Raw genomic sequence first — 23441 nt, forward strand, 5'->3', positions numbered from 1 at the left:
ATCTATGTCTCCTTCTGTCTTTAGACACTATTGCACCTCTGATTCAGGGCCTCCTTTATTTCCCAATTTTCTTATTACAGTAGTTTTGTGACTGGACTCCCTAAGCATCTCACCAATCCAATACATATTCTTTTCAGCTGTCAAGTAGATCTCTTTGAAGTTCAGGCCTAACCACACCTCTACCCTATTCAACAAATGGCAATGGCTCCCTCTTGTCTCCAGAGTCAAAGACAAAATAGTTTGTTTGACTCTTAATGCCCTTTATAAATTAGACTCTTTTTATCTCTCCAGTACCTCCAAGTATACTCTCCAAGTCTTTCTTACACTTTATTAGTCTCCATGTATTCTGTAACCCAGTAACAGTGTCCTCTTTGCTGTTTGGCTCTAAGCATTTTCACTTGCTGTCTTTTTTTTTTTAGCCAAAGAATATGCTTAATTAAAAAAAAAAAAAAAAACTTCTATTTGCTTTATAGAACATAGAAGTGATTCAATAAATTATGAATAGCTTTTAAAGACTTTTTTCAACTACAGAAAGCAAATTCAGATTATATAGAACACAAATGGAAAATATTCAAAAAATCCAAAAAAAAAAAAAAAAAAAAAAAGAAACTAGACTAAAACTTGGATCATGAAGCCTGAAATACAAGGCAACAAAAGCTATAATTCTTTTAGTAACTACTAGCAACACTTGGATAGCCTTACAACTGGAATTGTATGAAAATTCTCTCAGGCTCAGTTTCCTAGTCTGTTAAACATAGTAATTTGCAATGCTTATAATATTTTCTTTACAGGGACAATGAATCACCAGGCTTTACAATATGTATATGTGTATATATATTATATACTTAGTAACGAGAATTGAATACATGTGAGTAATTATTAATAATATAACCATAACAATGTGCTTGTATTGTAACAGTTTTTTCACTTATGCATACCCTGTCTCTAAGTAAGATATTGTGTTACCCTTGACTCCTTTGAATTCCTTACACTAGCTAATATAATACCATATCCATAAATGCTTTATAAGGATTGTTTAATTGGCTGATTGAAAGGCTTTATTATTAAAATTTTTATGCTCAGCATAATGCTGATTGTGTATGATCTTGATATCAAAAATACTAAGGTTCACTTATGATAACAGGGAAATGATTAATATAAAATATTATGGGTTGATAGATATGATAAGAACCTGAGGAACTCAAATTTGTAGTTTTAGGAAAGGAAATGGGTTGATAAAATTCAAATATTCTAACCCCTCCTTCCCACCTCTCTTTTTTTATAAATAGGGAAACAGAGGTCCCAAGCAATCAAAATGATTTGTTCAAGATCACAAAGATAGAAATATATATTTGAAATCAAATTCTCCGATTTAAAAAAAAAATCTATGGGCTTTTATCTTGACTACTGTTCTTTACACAGAACACTAAATTACCCAACATTCTTTGTGCCACCACCATCCCCTTTTCTTCCCTCCACAAATACTCTATTCTAGGAATTTTGGTGTCTCCATAACATAACCTGAATTAGTTGCATGAAATACACCTTTATTTTGAAAGCTTTGTGACCCTTTTCTATGTTGAAAAGGAAGGGAGAAAATCTGGACCCATGGAAATCAGACTGATACTAAATAGGCTGCCAAGGGGATGGGGATGAAGGAGCCTGTCTATTAATTCCAGCAGCTTCTTGGCTTCTCCTTCATAATATGTCTTGACTACAGTCACATCCATGCCAGATAAGAGTAAAAGGGGTAACATTCTTTTCAAAAAGATTTCTGGATAAGGATAGAATTCACCCTGGACCATCATTGATTAGCTTTCTATTTTAACCAATTATTCATTCTACTAGACAGAGCTTTGTACTTTCTGTGCTGTTGAAGGACTAAATTTCTTGTCAATGTCCACTAAATCTCATGTCTTGGGGAAAAGTCCCAAACACCATAGCATGGTTACTCACTTTCCATTTCTCTCCTTTTTAAGAAAAACTAAAACCAAGTTTTAAATACCTCTCCTACATCTCACTCTCAACAATCGGCAACTTGCCTTGTTGCCTATTTGATAAAATCCCCAAAGAAGCCAGAATCTCTGAATCACAAAAGAACACAATTATAATCAACTAAAATAAATTTCAAGGAGGATCTATAGAAAAAATGCAAATACTGTTTTATGATTTCCTATATTTACTACCCTAATTGGAAATTTCAAAGCTCTATTTCCTCACTTTCCAGCTGTCCTCACATTCCCTGGCTACCTGTAGAATAGAAATGTCAGTGTCAGAGATTAAACAGGTCATCTGAAAATAGGACCATGGCTCTCTTCCATACTTTAAAATTAGTTCAGTTTTAGATAAGAAGGAGTGGTTTTAATTAACCCTTTAGAAGCAAGTTCACTAGTTGAATTTTTAGGGGACAAATCTTCCAGAAATTTAATTCCCTTAGCACCTTTCTGATTTCATATCTATAATTACCCAGGTAGATAAAGCCAGAGTACTGTAACAAAACTGACATTTTCTTTTTTCTTGAATAACAAAAGTAATTTAAAAAAAAGATTAGTTTGTAGAGGAATTAGACTGTTATTTACATATCCTGAATTTAGTACATTAATATTTTCTTTCTTAACTTCAGTTGTTGCTTTGAATCTGGCATTAGAACATATGAAACTGTATTCTCTCTCCTATTCTCTCCATAGACAAGTTATATAAAGTCTGTTTCCCAATTTTAAAATGGTTATGATATTGCTCTCTTCCTTCTCATCCCTTTCCTCTTCCTTGTTGTCATCCTCCTCCTCTTCCCCCTTTACTCTTTCTTCCAATATTCTAGTGAATTAATATCTTAATTCCACTTAAATATTTATTAATAATTATATTTATTATATTACATTAATTATAATTAATAATTAGTTTACATTTATGTGGTACTTTAAGTTAAAGCTTTATCTACAAAATCTAATATGATACTCACAACAACAGTTATTTTACAGTTGAGGACATTTAGGGTGATAGAGGTTGAATGATTTGTCTGTGATCATACAACTCCACGGGATTTTAAATCAGGTCTTTCTTAAACCACATAATAACAGATTCTCTTTGAACTAAATAGCTGTATTTTCATCATATTTACTACTCAGCTGACAGGTTTAAAATTTAATTCTTGATCATATTCAAACCTTCCATTCAGAACCAATGCTATCTTCCCCATGCATTGTTGCTATCTTTATTCAAACAGCCACACTGCTGGCTCATTCTAACAAGTTTTTTTTCTTTTTTCTTTTGGCCATCTGTTTGTGATACCATGGAATCCATTCTATTAGTTGGAAAGCCATTTAAGCTATATTTTTTCCTTGCTACAAATCCTAAGCATATTTTCACTGGCCTCCTTACAGTTCTTCACACATGACATGACAATTCTCAACTCTGCATTTCCAGTGACTGTCTCCTGTGAATGAAATGTTCTTCTTTCTTATCTCTTATTCTTAGCTTCCCCTGGTTTCCTTTAAGATGTACCACAAATTCTCCTTCTGAATAAAGATTATCCTGTTCTTCTCTGTTACTACTCCATTGCCTCTAAGATTATCTTTCATTTACACTGTGTCTATATATGTACATAGTTATTTGACTTTTCATCACCTGTCTATACCATTTAATCCATTCTATTAGTTGGAGAATCATCTAAAGTAATTTTTTCCTCACTAAAAATCTTACCAAGCATATTTTCCAAGCATAAGGGGTCCTCCCCATTAGAATATAAGAATATTGAGAGCAGAGATCATGGTTTTTTACCACTCTTGTTTTCCTTGCATTTAACACAGTGCAGAGCACATAGCAATTACTCAATACTATCATGTTAATTGACTTATGATAAACTACTTCCAAATCCCTCAGAGTTTATTGGCTCCAAAATGACTTTATTTTTAGTCTTCATTTACTTTATTAAATGCATCTTTTCTCTTTTCCCTTCCCTAGCTTTATCAAAATAAGCACTTTTTTTTTTCTTTAAAAAAAAAAAAACCCTCCAAAAAATGGGACCATGATTATATTTGAGGAGTCCTGGCACAATAAGAAATCATGAAAATGGGTAAGAAAAATATTTAATATTTACTCTTTTGTACATAAATTATAAATAAGTATGGCATGGAAAGTTTTTTTTCCCTTTTTTTTCCTTTAAGCTTTCAATCTCTTTTGTCCACTAAATTAGTAATAACATTCCCACAATTAAGTATACATTTTCTACATAATATTTAGAGTTATTAATGTCCTGTGTCTTGAATTTATAAGGATAACTAAGATTTAAGGTGAAGAGAAAACAAAGATAAGCTTATCCTTTTAGATTCATATTTCATATAAAATATTTTTCATAGGTTAATTTAACTGTACATTTCCATGGAGCATTTTGATCACATCTTAAAGAAGTCAAAATTATAATGATGAATATATATTTCATTTTATTATGTTTTTAGTGGCAATTAACTGACTTGCTTAGGGTCAGTAAATGTCTGAGATCATATTTAAACTCATATGTTCCTGACTTCAGGACTGTACCACTTAGTAGCTCCAGGCATAAAGATCCTTGATTCCATGTACTGTGAGGATTGGTTGAAGGAACTAGGACTGCTTGAAGAATATAAAACTCAAAGGGGACATGAGAGCTTACTTAAAGCATTAGAAGGGTTATACAAAAGAGAGATTAGTCTCATTCTATGTGATCCCAGAGAGGGAGGTTAGGAGCAATGAATGGAAATTGCAAAATGGCAAATTTAAATTTTAATGTTAGGAAAACAAAGAAAAAACAAAATACAAAACAAAAAATAAAAACAAAAATCCTTTCTAACTAGTACAGCTTTATGTAAATAGAAGAGTCTAATGTGGGGATTTGGTGAGTTTCTCCTCATCTGGCCCTCATTGGAGAGTGTGATTATCCTTTTATTGACCATATTATATTAGGGATTCCTTTTCAGCTGAATTGGACTAACTAGGCACTGAAGTCTCTTTCAATGCTTTAACTTTGTGATTCAGGATTGAGGGTCTACAAATCCTCTTTGCTATATAACAGTTGTTATAGTAATGAGGAAATATCTTGTAGTCAAGAAATCAATTAATATTTCAAGAAATAAATAAATAGCCCTGTGGCTATATGATAATATAGATTCCTTTGAAATGCTACCTTTTACAGGAATCCTTCCCCAATCCCTCTTAATTCTAATATCTTCTTCTCTTACTCATTTTCTTTTTATCTCATATATATCTTTCTTTGTATATATTTGCTTGCATATTCTCTCCCCTAGAAGACTGTAAATTTTTTGAGGGTAGAAAGAGTTTTTTCACCTGTTTTCATATTTTTAGCATTTAGTATAATGCCTTGCACAGAGCAGGTACTTAATAGATATTAATAGTTGATTGAATTATCATAAAATAACTGAAATTTGGTGAGAATTGAAAAGACCCTGATTTGTCAACTAGGCCAATATTCCACCCAATTTAAGAATCCCTTCAGTAGTATTCTTAACACAAGTTTATCTAGGTTGGACTTGTATACTTTCACTTGCAGGTACTTCAACAATTCAATTCAACAAACTATTATTAAGCACTTATGTGAAAGACACTGTTCAAGGTACTTAAGACACAAAGACAAAAGCAAAATATGTTAAGGTGCTTAAATTCTAAACCTACCACCCCATGAATCATTAAATTCCAATTTTAAAAATATTCAATTGTAGTAAAATACTTGCAAAGACTGAGCTGAAATGAAGATCATATTTATTTATGAACTCCTAACTTTCCTTAGAATTCTAACTAGTGTTTGTTCAGCTCTCTCTCTCTCTCTCTCTCTCTCTCTCTCTCTGTATATGTGTGTATGTATGTTATAGACTAAAGTGTTATTGTTCATTGGTTTTCAGTTATAATTGACATTTGAGATTTTTTTGACAAAAATACTGGGATACTCTGCCATTTCCTTTTCTAACTCATTTTACATATGAGAAAAACTGAGGCAAATGGTGTTAAGTGACTTGCTGAGTTACTAGTAAGTGTCTGGGACCCAATTAGAACTCAGGAAAATGAGTCTTCCTGATTCCAAGTGTGGCACTCTATCTACTGTACCTTTGTAAATAAACTCAGAACATTATTTTTTTAAATTTCTAATGTTTATTATAAAGGAAGAAGATGGAAAGATGCAAAATATAAATATTCTTTAAACCACTTTTGCTGCCCAGACTTAATGAGTTCTTTCAAGGTGGTGACTTTGAAGTTGTAATAAAACAATATAACATTACATTTAATAGCTACAACTGAAAGCTATAATGTCACATATGCATATTTTATGTCTTCTGATAATTGGGGTCACTATCCATCTTTGGTGCATTCAGTGGAGTCTAAGAGATAAGGAGGGTGCCCACATTAATTTTGCATTTCAGAAGCATATTCTATCAATCAATCTATCATCATCTATCTGTTCAGAGGAATTCCCTGTTAATGGAAAATTATATTAATCACATGATTTATGTTTCTGGTAAAGAGTCCACTTTTGTCCACAGTTTTCTTAACAAAAATCCCATAAAGAAATTCCTGACATTTTTGCTATTTAGTGTGGTCTGCAGGAAAAGCTATTCAGTGGATCAGAAAATCCATTATCTCATTAACTCTGTCTGCTCTTATTTAATCTGGCTCCTCCCTTTATTTGTTTAAATAACTTATACATATATCCTGGAAATGGGAAATTTTCTTGGGAAGATTCTAGTATTAATAGAATATTGAGTGTAAGAAATGTCCATGCTATCTTTTGAATGAAGATATTTGAAGTATTTCTTTAAATTCTTACTAGTCCATCAAGAAGATCTTCAAAGATTCAAACTAAAAAAAAAAAAAAATGAAACTGAATTTTTCTATTTTTCCAGGCTAGAAGTACAGAAGACCATACATGGGCCCAGTTCCAAAAAGATCAACATAGAAACTTTTACCTGCTTTATTTTTTAAAACTTCAGTTCAACACTCTAATTAAGAAGCTTAATTAATGTCCCTCTCATCCTAGGGCTCACCATATTGATGTTGAATTTAATATATTATCAAATTTAATCTTAGTGAATTTCAATCTTTTTAAATTCAAGTGATCCATCAGCCTCAGCATTCTAGTATTAGAGTGATTGTAGGTGATTATGTGTGACTTCCCAAACCTGGCCAAAATCCTACCTTTTAATTAATCTAATAATTTTTATTTTCCTTGAGTTCCTCAAAACTCAGAAACATATTCACATTTAAAAGCAAGACCCACAATTATGTTGATTGCTAATTCTATTTTCTTTTCTGCCTTTGGATTAGAAAATTCTTTTCAACCCTTGTTATACTCTGGTATTTATTCCACCTTTCATCTAGAAGATTCCACTTAGCAATAAAGAGGGACAGTGTGGAATTAAGGAAGACTGGGTTTCTTTCAAAACCCATAATGTCCATAGCTGTCTTAAAATGAATTTGGAACAAGACATAAAGAGCCAGGTGGAATTATAAGCTCCATCCTTGTTCTTTTATTTTACAGTCCTTTCTTTGGTGCCCACATAATTGCTACTCTCTCAACAGAAGAAAAATGCAAGTTATTGTCTTCTAAATTAGGGACTCCTGTATTTTATTCCCTTCAATTTCCCAATCCTATAAGCTTAGAGTTCTTCTTTCTATAGAAAGAATATTCTAATATGTCCTGGAGGTCAATACCCAAATGAGGATAGTCATCATGGAAAAAGATTTCCTTTCCCAGGGGGCTGAAAACATGTGTGCTGATTTTGCCCAGAAAGTGAAAGACCAGTTTTAACTTTTTAACCTCTTGGATTTATTTTAAGAATCACAGAATGTTTCTGCAAGGTCCTGCTTTTTTTACATTTAGTTCTAAATGCAATCTTTTTTTTTTCTAAAAATATGATACATTTATTAGTTGAAGAAGAATTTATTAAGCATATGCAATTTGCCAGCCATTATAGGGACTGTAGATTAAAAAGAAAAGTTATTACTCACAAAGAGCTTTTATCTTACTGAGTAAGAACCAGTATATAGATCAGTTGATATAAATAGAGATGGAAAGAGACAGATAATAAACACATAGATATCTAGATAGAAGATGGATAGATAGATAGACACTAAATACAGATGGGAAACCTGAAGAGGAATAGCAACTGAAGGAAACTAAACCTGTCTCATGTAATAGGAAGGAATGCAAACCTAGCCTTGAAGGCAGATTTTGGAAGGGTATATGAGGTAGGAGCACATTCTAGCTATGAAGGAGTTTGGAGGTCACATGCTGTGTATGAGAAACAGTAGGCAAGTTTGATTAGAAAGTAGACTCCATTGACTAATGTGAAACCAACCTAAAAGAGAGACTGGAATACATTGTAAAAAACTTCCATTTCCAAAAAGAAGAGTTTATATTTCAACCCTAGAGGCAATAGATCCACTAGAAGTAGGGGACATGGTCAGAGTTACCTGGCTAACATTCTAGGTACAAGAACAAAATTACTAATGAATGAGAAAGGAATTTGGAATAGAGAGACTGAGAAGGCAGAATGGTATTTGTCAGGAATTTTCTTCCTTAAATGTTTGAGTTATAAAAAGCAGTGTGCCAATCTGTACTACTTACATTCCCTTCCTGAAGTTTTACTCTTTCCTAAAGAAAAACTGGGAGCAGACGTTCGCCATGTTGAGAGCACACTTGAAATGCATTTGGCAGTAAGCAAAGGCTAGAGCAGCAGATGATGTCATCTATGCATTGCATCTGTTCCCGAATACCAACGGCATCGTTTCTACGAGCCTTTTCCATATTGAAAATTGCAAAGGTTCCCGCTGTGCTGTTCCTTTTGGAAAGTTGGCTGGTATGGAGTGTTTAATTAAGTATTTTCAAACCATCCTTTTGTAGGCCTGTTCCACTTTAGCTAAAGTTATGACAGCTTGTCACTGTTAGTTTAAAAAAAGGATGCATAGTTTATTCCTTTTTTTTCACAAGCATAAAAGATTAGTATTTTTAAATGAAATAAAATAGCAGATCTCAGAGATGCAGAAAGGATGAGCTAGAATGTGTGTCCATGTAGAAAGGATCTAAATAAAATGGCTTGTTGGTTTAAAATAATGAGCAGGCTGTGAAAATACCATCCATTAGTGTTAGTTTATAAATATAATTTTATCTTAATAAAGATGATTCATTTTTATAACTTTAGTAGAGCTGCAATGCCATCTAACTTTTCCATGCTACAACTCTCTTTTCTGTAAACATGCATTAAATATACCCTCTAATTTAGAAGACATCCATTATAAGTTTGGTTAAAAGTAATTTCACTATTAAAGCTACATAATACATTCAAAGGATATCTTTTAAAATAGTGTTTCACCTTGGTTTTCTTTCCTTCCCAATACTGGTTTCCAAACACTTCCCCTACTAATTGTTTAGAGGTCAAGGAACAAAATTCACCCTCAATTTATTTTTATTTCCTCATAAGCCCCACTATCTGATTATAAGTGAACAATTGTATGTTTGCTCATCTTATTTAAATCACAGAAATATTTCCCCATAATATAAATCTTGACTTTAAATTTAGTCTCTTTGCAAAAACATGATTCCTTCAATCCTTCACACACAAAAATACTTCAGTTGCCTATATTCCTCTCCCTTGTCCCCCCTCCCAACCTTGACTGTGATGAGTTATATTAAAAAAAAAAATCTTCACAGATTTCAATACTTAAAACAATGGTTTCACAATCTAATCATATCCAGAGGGCTAGTCTTAGAAATAACATATGTAAATTAGTGGAAGCACCTCTGTGAATCTAGACAATACAAGGGGGTAAGAACTACATTATTGAAATTATAGATCTATGGGATTGCATTTATCACCTTTGATAAATGTAATCATTTTTATATTCAGTTATATCAGCTGCCTTTGTAACATCACTAATGATATAACAAATAAAATCCTAAGGATCTTTTCTTTTCTATTTCTTTTATTTCTGAAAACATTCAGTTGGAAGGAATGTAGTTGAGAGAAGGCCAGTGCACACAGCTGGCTTCAGCAATTTCAACTTTCGCAATATTACGTCTGTAAAAGCAGCCCAAGAATCTTTGAGCAGGATGTAATCAACCTCAGATCTACAAAGAGCCACTTTGAATATGATTTCAGTTGCCAAAAAAAAGTCATTTACAAGCAGCTCTTCCTATGTCCAATTAAGCAATAGCCAAACATGTTAGAGAGAGAAGAAAAGCTTCTGTAGGGAAAGCAGGAGCAACGTGAGAGAGATAGAGACCTGGTGCACTCCACACAAAGGAAAACAAAAAGAATGTGCAGAGAACTCTAAGGAAAAGCTAAGGAAAACATGAATCCATTCCAAAAAATCCAGCGAATGTGAAGAGATTCGTATCAACCAATACCATCATCCAAATGGTAAGTAAGGCAGGACAAAAGAGGATTATTTGGGACCATTTGTCTTCTGTGACTTTGTCATTTCTAGTTGTTCTTTCTCCCTAGTATTATAAAGAGCCCCAATCTTTGTAATTTTCAAAATTCTTACTAGCAGTTTTTCTTGGGGGAGGGAAAGGGAAGGAAAAGGAGAGAGGGTGGAGAATCACAGAAACAACTATTAAATAAGTTTTGGTAGCAAACACGCAAGCAATGCATTCACTCACCTCTGTCCTATCTCTGCAGCTCAGCCTTGGAGTAGATGGGGAAAAAAAAGGAGACTCAGTAGAAGAGCTTCTCTAAATTTACCAGCAAGAAGGGACCTGGGATGCTTGTCCTTTAAGTGTCTCTAAACATGGTTTGCATAGCTGGATCTCGGCTTATCTGTACTTTTCTGCTTTCGCTTCCATACATGGGTCTGTTCCCAACAGTAACTCCAAGCTGTCGAAAAGGAGTTATTTGGCAACCTTTAGCTTCAGCCAACACATGAATGGTGACATATAGCAGTATAGGCTTGTGTGCATATAAATTCACAATATAATTTATACATATACATATATGTATATGTATTTATGTGCACATACACACACATACACACCTTTTGGCTTAGCCTATTTCTCACCCTGGTATCCTGCCATGGTGATTGTTTTTTGAAATAACTTGAAGAAGTGGAAATGACACTCAATTTAAATGTAGAGAACTTACACTCAAATTCTGGTTCTTTGACTTACCTATATGACTTTGAACAAGTCACTTTTTCTCACTGAGTCTCAGTTTCTTTATCTATAAAGTGAGGGAGCTGAATTAGATGATCTCCAGGTCCCTTCTAGTTATTAATCTGTGATCTTCTGAGAAGAGTCTTTTTCAAATGCTTATGCATAAATTAATTATTCTTGATTTTTCCATATAGTTGGGAGATTTTTTTTTTAGAATTACATGGGTTTTGAAATGAATTTATTTAATCACTAAACACTTTAAAACAAAACTTCATGAGATAAAGGAGAGAGTAACATTCTCCCCAAATAAAACTGATCTGATTTTAATTTCTGTTTTTACTTGCAATAAAGTTATAACTATACAAACCAAATGTTTTTTATTATTGATCATTAAACATTTATTAATTTCTTACTACATAGTAAGCACTATGCTAAGTGCCACGGTATACACAAAAGATAATATAAATACAAAGTACTTTTTTGAGCTAGTGATGGTGATCAGTAAAGATTTCATATAGATGATGATGCTTGACAAGTTTTGAAGGGGAAAAGGTACTCTGAGATGAGGAGATGAAGGTGGAGGTGAATATATTTAAGACAGATGTTGGTGCAGTAGACTAGAGTACTGGACTGGAGTCAAAAACACCTGAGATCAAATCTGCCCTTATATTGCTACTAGATGTGTGACTTTGAACAAGTCAGTTGATTGCTATTTACCTCAGTTTCTTCACTTATAAAATGGGGTAATAATGATATCTAGCTTTACAGAGTGGTTTTGAGGATTAAATGAGATAATTTATAAAAAAGTGCTTGGCACAGTGCATATTAGGGTCTATGTATAAGTTTATTCTTTTTTCAAGCTTTTCCTAATGCATGTAAAAGATAGAGAGAGGGTCAAATACAAAGAACAGAAAGCATAGTGTGGGCAGCTAGTTGGCACAGTGAATAGAGTGGTAGGTCTAAAATCAGAAAGGCTCATTTTCCTGAGTTCAAATCCAGCCTCAGCTACTTACTAGCTCTGTGACGCTGGACAAGTAACAACCCAGATTGCCACAGTTTCCTCATCTGTAAAATGTGCAGCAGGAGGAAATAAAAAATGACTCTAGTATCTTTGACAAAAAAAAAACAAAAACAAAAACAAAACAAATGGGGTCAAAAAATTTCAGACATGACTAAAATGACTGAACAACAACAAAAGGACAATTTATCTGGATTATGGAGTATGTGGAAAGAAGTGATACACACACACACACACACACACACACACACATATATATATATATATATATAGTTAGAGAGAGAAGTTAGGAAGTAGCCAGAGTGTGACTTTAAATGTGAAACAATTTTATATTTCACTTTAGAGAAAAGAATAAGCCATTGGGGTAGTGATGTTTTATGATTTTTGTTATTAGGTGCCTTGTATGAAATCCTGTTGCAGGGTTCAGAGAAAGGTGAGATAGCATTGGTTCAAGTGCTCATTGGATCCTAGATTTAGAATTGTAGAATCCATTTAGTCCAACTTTCAAATTTTACAGATAAGAAAACTAAGGCTCAGAAAGATTAAGCAATTTACCACAGAACACATAGGTTTTTAGAAGGGACATTAGGCAGAAAGTACATTAAAGCTACCCTGACTTCAGAGCAGCTGTATTTTTAACATATCATAGATGGGAAAACTTCAAGTTGTGTTTTCAGATTCTTTATGACCCCAGTTGGGGTTTTCTTTGAAAGGATACTAGAAGAATTTTACCATTTTCTTCTTCAGGTCATTTTATAGATGAGGAAACTGAGGCAAACAGGGGTAAGAGACTTGTCCAGGGTCACATAGTGAATGTCTGAGCCTGGTTTTAAATTCATGAAGATGAATTTTCCTGATTTCAAGCCCAATGCTGTATCTACTGTGTCACTTTGCTGATCTTGAAAGATCAGAAGGAAAGCAGAAAAGTGGGAAACAATTTTTGCAGCCAGTGTTTCTGATAAAAGTCTTATTCGTCAAAAAGTATGTATAACTGAGTCAAATTTATAAGAATACAATTCATTCCCCAAATGATGTATAGTCAAAGGATGTGAATATGTAGTTAGCAGATGAAGAATTTAACACTATGTATAATCATCTGAAAAAAATACTCAATTACTATTGATAAGAGAAATGTGAATTAAAACAACTTTGATAGGTTTATCACCCAAACCTATCAGGTAAATTATTATGAGAGAAAACAAAAATGATAAATGTTGGGGAAGACTGGGACAATCAGAACACTAATGCATTCTTGGGAAAGTTGTGCGCTGATCTAACCATTCTGGGGAGCAATTTGGAACTATGCCCAAAGATTTATAAAACTGTGAACACTCTTTGATTGAGCAATATAATTACTAAGTTTATATTCCAAAGAGGTCATTAAAAGAGTAGAAGGACCCATATAAAAATCTTTATAGCAGTTATTTGGAATTGAAGAATTAAAATTGAGGGAAACTCATCAATTGGGAGATAGCTGTTGTAGTATATAAATGTAATGAAATACTATTGTGTTATGAGAAATCATGAGCAAGTAGATTTCAGAAAAACCTGAAAAGACTTACAGGAATAGATGTCAAGTGAAGAGAGCAGAATCGGGAGAACATTGTACACAGTGATAGCAACATTGTGTGATGATCAAATGTGATTGATTTAGGTCTTTTGAGCAATACAATGATCCAAGACAATTCCAAAAGATTCAAGATGGAAAATGTTTTCCACATCTAGAAAAGGAACTAGGGAGTCTAAATGAAGATTAAAGAATGCTATTTTCACTATTTTTTTTTTCTATTTTGTGTTTTTTTTTTTCTATTTGTTCTGATTTTTTTTTAACAACATGACTAATGTGGAAATATATTTAACATGATTACATGTATACCTATATCAGATTGCTTGATGTATTGGGGAAGGAGGGTAGGAGAAAATGGAACTCAAATCTCATAAAAATGAATGTTTACATGTAATTAAAATATTTGTACTTGAATAAAAAAAATGAAAGCTTCAGGGAGAAGCTAAAATAAGGACCAATATGGATCTTGAAGAGTAGTTGCTATTGTTTTTAGTGGAGTGAGAAATGGGAAAAAGAATAGTGCTTTAAGAAGAGCCCTATACGGAAAGTCAGAGGCCTAATATCTACTTTCAATTTTCCTTTTTTATAATCTGTGTGATCTTGGACAAGTCCTTCTCCCTATGTTTCAATTTTCTTATCTATAAAATGAGAGTGCTAGACCAGGTAATAATCTCTGAGATTTCTTCCAGTTTTTTAATTCTAGCAATTTATGAATGGACTTAATATGATTTTTTTTTTTCTTAAGAACAGGGAGTTCATCACTCACAAATATCCAGTTATCTTTATTCTTTTTATTTCAAATTCACCCAGAATTCTTCTATGAAGAATCAATTACTATAAGACTCTTTCCTCTACCATTAATGCATGGGTGTTTTTTCTTCCCTTCAACATTGTTACCTAGAAAATCACCTTTTCCCATCCCAAATTTCTCTAATACCTCCCAGCTCTGACCTGATTTTGATCTACAATGCAGAGGGACTAAAAAAAAAAACTTTTAAATTTTTGCCTCTTTTTTCCTACCATTAGCAACAAACAGCTTTGAGAAGCAAACCTCCAAGGTGCTGTGTATGTTTGTGGCCTTATTCTTTTCTGGAGTTTTGAAGAAAAGCATAAATCTTAAGCACAAGTAATGGGTAATGGTAGTGGAAAGATGAGCTAATCCCTAGGATCTCTAGAAGAAGAAAAGGACAGTGATCAAGCTGGAAACCAATGGGACCAAGAAAACAGAAAAAGGGATCAGAGTATGAAGAGTCTTGATGAGTTTTTCCCTAATATTCTCTAACTTCCCCAGTCCCTTCTTTTATAAGAAGCTTTAACATCCTGTTTTGAGTTCCTTATCTCAAATCCTGTCTTTCTTTGTTGTAAATTGAGGTAATGAATGCTCTTCCAATGTAGATGGATCAATATGTCTCTGGAACTCTGAATTGTAATCCTGAATATTTTTCCCCAGAGAGACATAATTACTCATGGTTGTAGAGTAATATTAGTACAGTTTATCATGAATAAATAAGAATTGGGAGCTTGGTCTGATAACCTAAATATAGGACTATAGAATTTAGGGCTAGGTGGCTCTTCAGAGATCAATTAGTCAATAATCTGTGGCTCTGATAGCTAACGTCATAAAGATGATAAATATTAGGGGTATGTATAACATTTTTAGCCCCCTGTAAATGGGAAGATGTATTTCACTTCAAAAAATATCTTTTGAAACATAGCCTCTTGGTCACTTGGTATCTGCCTGTAGCTGTAGTTGGCAATGTGAAATATTGTGCTTTGCATGAATTAAAGATAGGATCTCATGGGGAAATGAGGTCAGGTACTCAGCAAGGATCTGGCAAGGAGCTCCTCATCAGCTAGTGGACTGGATGCTTTAGAATATGAGACAACCTGGTGGCATATTGGAAAGAACACTACAGTTATTAAGTCAGCAAAACCTGATTTCAAATTCTTTTTCAGATACTTAGGTGTGTGACTCTGGAAAAGTCAATCTGCCCCTTTTAGTCTCAATTGCCATATCTGTAAAATGGAAATAATAATAGCACATATTTCACAATGTTGCTTTTGAGGATCAAAGAGATAATATATGTAAAGTGATCTGAATATTTAAAAATATTTTATAAAAAGTGGACAGTTATGATTACCATTATCAAGTAAATTTCAGTGAATTTTAAAGAAGTTTAGTCTAAGGAAGCTACTTAATGGACTATTATCTTGATTTGCCTGTAAATTGGATTTAAGTGAGACAGTTGCTCGAAGTCATCCATCTCACTCTCTCTTCCAGAATCACTGAAGCTCAGACAGGACAAAAGTCAAGAAGATTGATGATGATTCAGAATACAGAGGATGACCTTAGTGTCTTCCAAGTTTGACCAAGCTCTAAGTGCCTTATGGCCCACTGGAATAAATTGCTCTTATATATCCTTCCATTGGAAGAAGTCTTCACATGTTTGGTGTAGACACCACTCTAACTCAATTTAGGGTATGAAGCCTTTCTGTTACTCTCAAGCTGGTTTAGCTTATCTGCTGAGAAAGACTATTGATGCTGTGACTGCTATAGCTTATTGGAGCTACAGCTGAGAGTTGGTGACAGGTAAATATCAAAGGTGGATGAGTAGTTCTGAAAATGCCTCAGTAAGCCCTCATATCAGAGGTGCTAATCCTTCTTGAACACATTCATCAATTATATTGGATGACATCATATAGTGAGAATATTATATCAATAGAGAGGAAAATGTTACATAGTGACATTATTTTTTGTGGTTACCTTGGGAAATTAGGAGAAAAAGAGATAGAAGTCTCTTAAGAAAACTGTCTTTCTCTTCTTCCCCATCTCTAGTATTTGTAAATTCAAATTATTTTTAAGTCCTACCAATCTAGAATATTTTTGAGCACAGACCCAATGACTGAAGGCTTTAGGATCACTCTTGGTTCAGGAGAGCAAGAGAATATTATTTGACTAACTTTGGGGTGCTGGTTTTCCAGTCAAAGCAGTTTTAACCAATGGAGTTTATTAATCTTTATTCCTGAAAAAAATTTCTACCTTTATGGAGATCCTTCAAGTATTGACATATTTGTAATATTGCTGACAAAAATGAGAATGCACCATTGTTCGTTACATAAAGGCAGGTTCTCTTAATCTTTCTCTATTTGGGGTAATTGTCCCAGGGTAGGGGACAGGATGTTTATCTTTACAAAGCCTTGAATGTCAACTTGCTTATTTTTTGTAACATCTCAAGGGAGGCAATGTTTAAAAACTTGGTTTCACTACAGTTTGTGCCTAGGGAAGCCACACTTGGTTACTTCCAGTGAGATTTAATGAAGATCAGTATTGAAGTTACTATGAGTGGTCAGTTCTTATATTCAAATGAAAAGTAAAAGACATCTAAAGATGGCAGGTCTCTCCCACCACTTCTGGCTTGCCTGATGTTAGCCAAATCATTTCCCCTCAATTAATATCTTTAGGTTCCTTCTTTATCCAAATGCAGAACTTGTTGTTTATTTGCTTGGAGTTAAGCCTCAGAACTCAAATGATGAATTGTGTCTCATTGTCAGTGCTAAATTGCCAGATGGAGCCATAAACAAATTTGATGAATTGTTTCACTCACCAGCCATTTTCAGCATATAAAAACTTTTAACATCAGGTATGTGTTAGGGATAGGAGGTGGGAGGAGTGTTAATACACCTAGAGAAAATGAGGACAAAATACTTTTATTAGTATGAGAGCTCCAGGAGGAGAGATTTTATTTTTGCATTTTCTTTTTGTAGCACAAATAAAGTGCTGGGCCTGGAATCAGTATGACATGAATTCAGAGCCAACCTCAGACATACTTACTTTCACATACTATGTGACTCTGGTCAAGTCATTTAATCTGTCTGCCTCAGTTGCCTCAACTGTAAAATAATAATAATTATAACATTTACCTTTTGTAATTTTTGAGAGGCATTTGGAGTTAAATGATTTGATCAGGGTCACATAGATGGGAAGTATTAAGTGCCTAAGATTCAGATTTGAACTCAGCTTCTCCTGATTTCAGGGCCAGTGCTCTACTTACTACACCTCTATCTGCCCTTCCTTTCATAATGATAAGAAGATTAAATAACACTCTTTGTAAAGTATTTAGAACATCATTCTTCCTTCTCTCCCTCTCTTTTTTCCCCTCTATTTCCTGAATGCTCATTCTTATGAGTTTTTCTTCTTAATAAAGATGGCATGCTGCAGTTTCTCTTGTGTTATCTTCTGCCTTGTTTCTCACCTCCCAATCATGACAGTTTTCCCCTTAGATTCATTAGCCATTTAGCTGTGCTGGATCTAAAATTATATTAAAAAACCACAGTCATCAAAACCATTTGATACTGGCTAAGAAATAGAGTAGTTGATCAATGGAATAGATTAGGACAAAATAGTTAATGGCTATAATAATCTAGTGTCTCACAAAAATGAGATGATTCAGGACAGTTCCAAGAGAGGACTGTGGGAAAAGAGTGTGCATCACAACACAGTATTCTCATTCTTTTTGTTAATATTTGCTTGAATTTTGTTTACTTTCTCATTTTTCCCCTTGTTAATCTGATTTTTCTTGTGCAGCATGATAATTGTGGACATATATATAGAATTGCATGTTTAACATATATTGGATTACTTGCCATGTTAGCAAGAGGGGAAGAGAGGGAAAAATTTGGAACACAAGGTTTTGCAAGGGTGAATGTTGAAAATTATCCATTCATATGTTTTGAAAATTAAAAAAAAAAACTTTAATAAAAATAAATAAATAGAAAAAAAAGGCTCATTAGCCATTGGCCAGATCTGAGACTAATGCCTGGATATCAACAGATGTCTTTCTCTTCTGGGGCTTTTCTTTTGTGTATAAATAGATAATTTCCCCTCTTTCTTAGCTCTTTTTGACATACAGGTCCAATAATGGTATTTTGTTAATTCAAAGGTTATTCCCAGTTAAGTAACTTTTGTGAACAATTTTTTTTTTCCAGAGGCAGATTAGTGCTGGTATTAGAGAGAGAAACAAAATGCCTCTTAATTGAAAAAAAAATTATAATAGTAGTAAAGGAATACAATAGTATTTATATAGTATTAATGTTTGTAAAAATAATAAATATTTCATTTTATCTTTATAATAGCTTTAGAAGATATGTGCTATTACTATCTTCATTTTCCAGATGAGGATATCAAGACAGATAGCATTTCAGTTACTTGCCCAGGGTTATACAATTAGGAGATGTCTGAAGCAAGACAAGTCTTCATGACTCCTATCACAATCCTCTCTCTAGTGTGCAATTTAGTTAAGAGAATGAGAAATTGGGGCACAAGTGTAAGCACTAACACAGTTGACTCTGTATTTGTCACAGCAACATGGTTTTACATGTAACTGAGTGTAATATTCTTCTCTAAAATACAATGTTCTCTGGGAGCAGGTTTCTTTTCAGTTCAATAATCACCTCAAATGCAGCCAGGAGTTAAAGTCCAAATCCTTTATTGTCTCCTTCAAAGTCTTATCTCCTTCACTTGGGGCTTGGCTAGGTTTCTGGAACCTTCTATAGTCTTGATTCTGAGAGCTTCTTGTGGGCTTGTCCTTTCTGGCCCTGACAGCTCCTCTGTATATATCCCACACTCAGTATACACCAATCATTATATAACTGGGAAACCATTATTTGTTGTAGGATTAAATCAATGCTAAACTAAATTTAATCACTGTCTCCTAAATTCCACTTAGCATCTTGTAAGAATCCTAACAACTGAGCTCATTAACTAACCAATAGGCAAAAACATATTTTTATTTCAAATGATAGATGTTATTCCCTGAAATAACCTCACATTTTCATAGTTTTTATTGATTATAAGATTTGGGAAATTTATAATTTCTAAAATGTGTGATTCACTATGATGAAGTGAAAATTTGGTTGAATTTAGAATAGGTCTTAATTTACTTTTCCATAAAATGAGGGATTGGATAATGTGACCTCTAAATTCTTTAGCTGTCCTAGTCTGTGATTCTTTATTGTCAGTCATATGAAGATTAGATTTCCTTTGCTTAATGTAATGTCCAGACTAACTCACTATAGGATCTCAGTATCAGCTTGAGTCCTTAATCTTAGGGGAGGAGTCAAGAGGCAGAACTCATGTGGATGGTCAAACATGGAGTCTTTATTCCAAATTTTCTCAGCCTTATATATTCTAATACCCTTATATAAGGACAGCACACTGTGCATGCACTAATTATATACTGAACATGTGGGACCACATAAACAACTTGCTAGTGTATGTAGATATCTCTTTGCTGCTTGGTATAACTCTACTTTAATTACAACACAGGTTGTCATGCCTCCTGATTTCTCAGGAAAGCAGGATACTCCTTAGGAAGGGTTGGGGAGCTAAACCAGACACTATCAGCAGGGTTCCTTTTACTGGAATAAAGGGTCTTATACTGTGCCCAGCGTTCCCCATTATCTGTGACCCTTTACAGGTTAAACTGTATCCTATTTCATGTCATACTGGTGATCATATGGATAGTAGTTATTTAAGAACCTTAATTCTCATCTACATTCTATTTTTGCTTAGATGGTTATTGATATGAATAAACTCAGATGTCTGTAATGGTATAACGCAATCCAATAAGGATTTTTTATTTATCTAATATGAGTGACACTATGCTAGGTATAGAACATATGAAGACAAAGCATTAAAAAAAAACCCTCTAACCCGTCTCTGAAATATCTTACCTTCTATTTGTGGTGGAGAGATTAATAAATATAAACAGATAAGTATATATGGGAGGGAAGAAGGAAAGTATATAGTAGGTACACAAAAAAATACATGTTGAAGGAATGTAGTATTCAGTAAAATTAATAATAGTTAAAATTTAGTAAAAGTAAAAAAATCGTTAATATTTATACATCACTCTTTAAAGCTTTGTAATATTTTTTGTATTATATTAACTCATTATCACAACAACTCTGAAGCATATGTGCTATTAATATCTTCATTTTACAACTGGAGAATTGAAGCAGATAGAGGTTCAATTTCTTGTTCATGCAGCAGTTAAGGAAGTGTCTGGAGGTGAGATTTGAATCCAGGTTTTCCTGATTCCTGCTCCAAGGTACTAGAAAAGAGGTATTATAATTGGGTCCAGTTGGCTACATGCTGCCCTCAAAACTATGGAGTGCAGCTCATAATAGATTAAAATGTAATTGGGAAGTGTTTAAATAAATAAAAATATAATAAAACATAAGTCATATTAAGTTGTGATTTTCTAAGTCAACACAGTCTTCAAAGATCTCTTTCTGTTTGTTTGGCATCTCTGTTCTAGAGATAGTTAGGGGCATTGTATGAGGGTGGAAATAAAATAAATGGTAGGTTTATTATGTCTCAAGCAATGTGCTAAGCATTTTTTAAAACAAATATCATGTCATTTGATCTGGACTGAGGTGCTATTATTATACTTGTTTTATAGTTGAGGAAACTGAGGCAAACAGAGATTGTGTCTTATCCAGAGCCACACAACTAAGTGACTGAGGGTGCTAAGAACTCAGATGTATCCTGAGTATAGTTCCAATACTCTAACAAATACTACTTTTTTGCTTCTAAAAATGGAATTATGGCTTTAAATGAAATGATTTTAAAGAAAATCCATGAGAATGGAAGATGTGACAAATGAATATTTCTCTCAGCAAAGGTGTAGGGAAGGAGATAAGAAATTATTTTTAGAAAGGAGAAGCCCCAACCTTTAAAAGCAAGACCCAGAACTTCTGAAGGGTCATTGTTCTAGAATATCTTAGCAACAACATAAAAAAGAGCAACAATGAAACTCTGTTGCAAAACAATTAACAGTAAGTGTTAAAATTGTTGTGTTATGAAAGATGTCTTTAAAAGTTAACAAGAGAAATTCAAAGGCTTGGGTATCATTTATATTTAGTTATATACTTACTGGATATCAGGTGAGCTTATGTTACAGCCCAGGTTATTTCCCAGCATTACTCCAATATCATACAGGGAGGGGTAAGGTATCACCCTGTAGACCAAACCTGCAGAGATGCTCCCAGGTGCCAAGTGGTGCCCTGGTTTTTAGCCAAGGACAAGGAAATTGCTCTCTTTGGTCTTGGCCTCCCTGAGAAGGAAATTCCTGGCCTTTAGCCTCATGGCATCACAGATGAGGATTTCAGTAGGATAGGAACGGGACCTCCTCTATTTTGATATGTTTCCCAGGATCTTCTCTGGCGGACCTTCCTGTACCACTTCAGGGAGGAAGTTTCAGACATATGTTCTCTCCTTTTTGGTACTCTGGTTTCATCATATATGATATCATCCCTTCAATTCTTGGCTTCTGTTCCCTCTAAAGGAAAGAATTATATGGTTTCTAGAAACTATGTGGATATGAATTATGAATATTTGAAAGATTTGTGATATTAGCAGCATTGGAAACTCCTGATATGCGAACTCTTATCACCTACATGGATCACAACTCATCTGTGGTTCAGCAGACAAAACAATTTCCTGAAGTTCATAGGGGTTAAATGATCCCAAGACCCTTCATTCAGCAAATATAAAAGACCAGAGTTAAACAATAATGAGTAATGAGTAGTAATCGTAGGAATTGGTAATTAATAATCATAATATGAATAACTCACAGTTTTATAACATTTTTAAGGTTTGCAAAGTATTTTGCTTACATTATTTTTTTAAAGTTTTCACAAGCTTTTGAGATGGGTGCTTTTATAAAACATAATTTTCACATATGTAAAGATTAAAGCTCTCTGTAAAAGTGACTTACCCAGTTTGATACAGCTAATGTCAGTAGTAGGCTTTGAAGTCAGGTATCCTTGACTCTGTATTCAGGACTTTATTCACCATTCCTTACTGTCTCAGATTATGAAAGAAGGCTTCCTTTAGTTCAAAATCAGTATTCTAGCTATCATGTTACATGATGCCTTCTAGAGAAAATAAGACAGCATAAAATCTTTTCTACGGCAAAAATTTCAGTTATCTTGGGTAGACTGGACGGTCATACCTCAAAAAAGGGAACTTTGGAGCTCAGGTTTATTCTTTTCTCTCTCACTAGGCTTAGAAAGAAACTCATTTGATCGTGTTGCCTTGAAAGACCTTTGGCTAGTGTCTAGTGAGAATTAGACTCAATTGCATTAGACCAACTTTTTTTCTGCACTACACCTTTCCCTTTCATTTCTCACTTTAAAACTTCTGTAAAAGAGGAAAGTACCTCTGTTCATTTTGGCCTGGAGGCCCACCATCCATCTGTATGACTTTCTGCTTTTGAATTCTATAGAGTACCTCGCTTTTTTTTTAAATTTTGTATTTGACTGTCATTGATATAATGCTAATGTTCACCTGGGGAATTTGTACTTTTATAACTGTTTCCCTTATCCCATCAGAATTGGAGATCATGCTTCTCCCCTGCGGATCCTCAAACACTCTACCCACAATAATGCCTTAATCTATAGGCACTGGTGACTTTGAAACTTTTCCTTTTTGGTTTGTATTTGACCTTGTTGTGAAACAATTTCTGTTAAGTAAGAGCATACACGGTGTGGGGAATGGAGAGAGACATTAATGTGGATGTGAAGAATGAAAGGTCCTCTTTCTGACTATGATTGTGCCATGTGTTTTAGGAGGACATTGGGAGGGAAGTTATTTTTTTTCTTCTTTTTTAATGAAATGTCTATTAAAGGGGATGTTAAAAGGTTTGGGCAGAAGGAAT

General features: G+C 33.8%; 1 protein-coding gene and 1 long non-coding RNA gene across 2 annotated transcripts in view; one reads left to right on the plus strand and one right to left on the minus strand.

Moving 5' to 3' along the window:
- SLC8A1 (solute carrier family 8 member A1) overlaps positions 1-10814 on the minus strand; it is a 428962-nt gene extending 418148 nt beyond the window's left edge. The window contains exon 1 of the mRNA XM_031950394.1: positions 10646-10814. The gene's annotated coding sequence lies outside the window, so the exon portion shown is untranslated. The remainder of the gene's footprint in view (positions 1-10645) is intronic.
- The window catches only part of LOC116421355, a 63865-nt gene continuing 50556 nt past the window's right edge, over positions 10133-23441 (plus strand). The window contains exon 1 of the long non-coding RNA XR_004231685.1: positions 10133-10403. This is a non-coding gene — a long non-coding RNA (uncharacterized LOC116421355). The remainder of the gene's footprint in view (positions 10404-23441) is intronic.

This window comes from Sarcophilus harrisii, chromosome 2 (genome assembly GCF_902635505.1).
Source record: "Sarcophilus harrisii chromosome 2, mSarHar1.11, whole genome shotgun sequence".
NCBI lineage: Eukaryota > Metazoa > Chordata > Mammalia > Dasyuromorphia > Dasyuridae > Sarcophilus > Sarcophilus harrisii.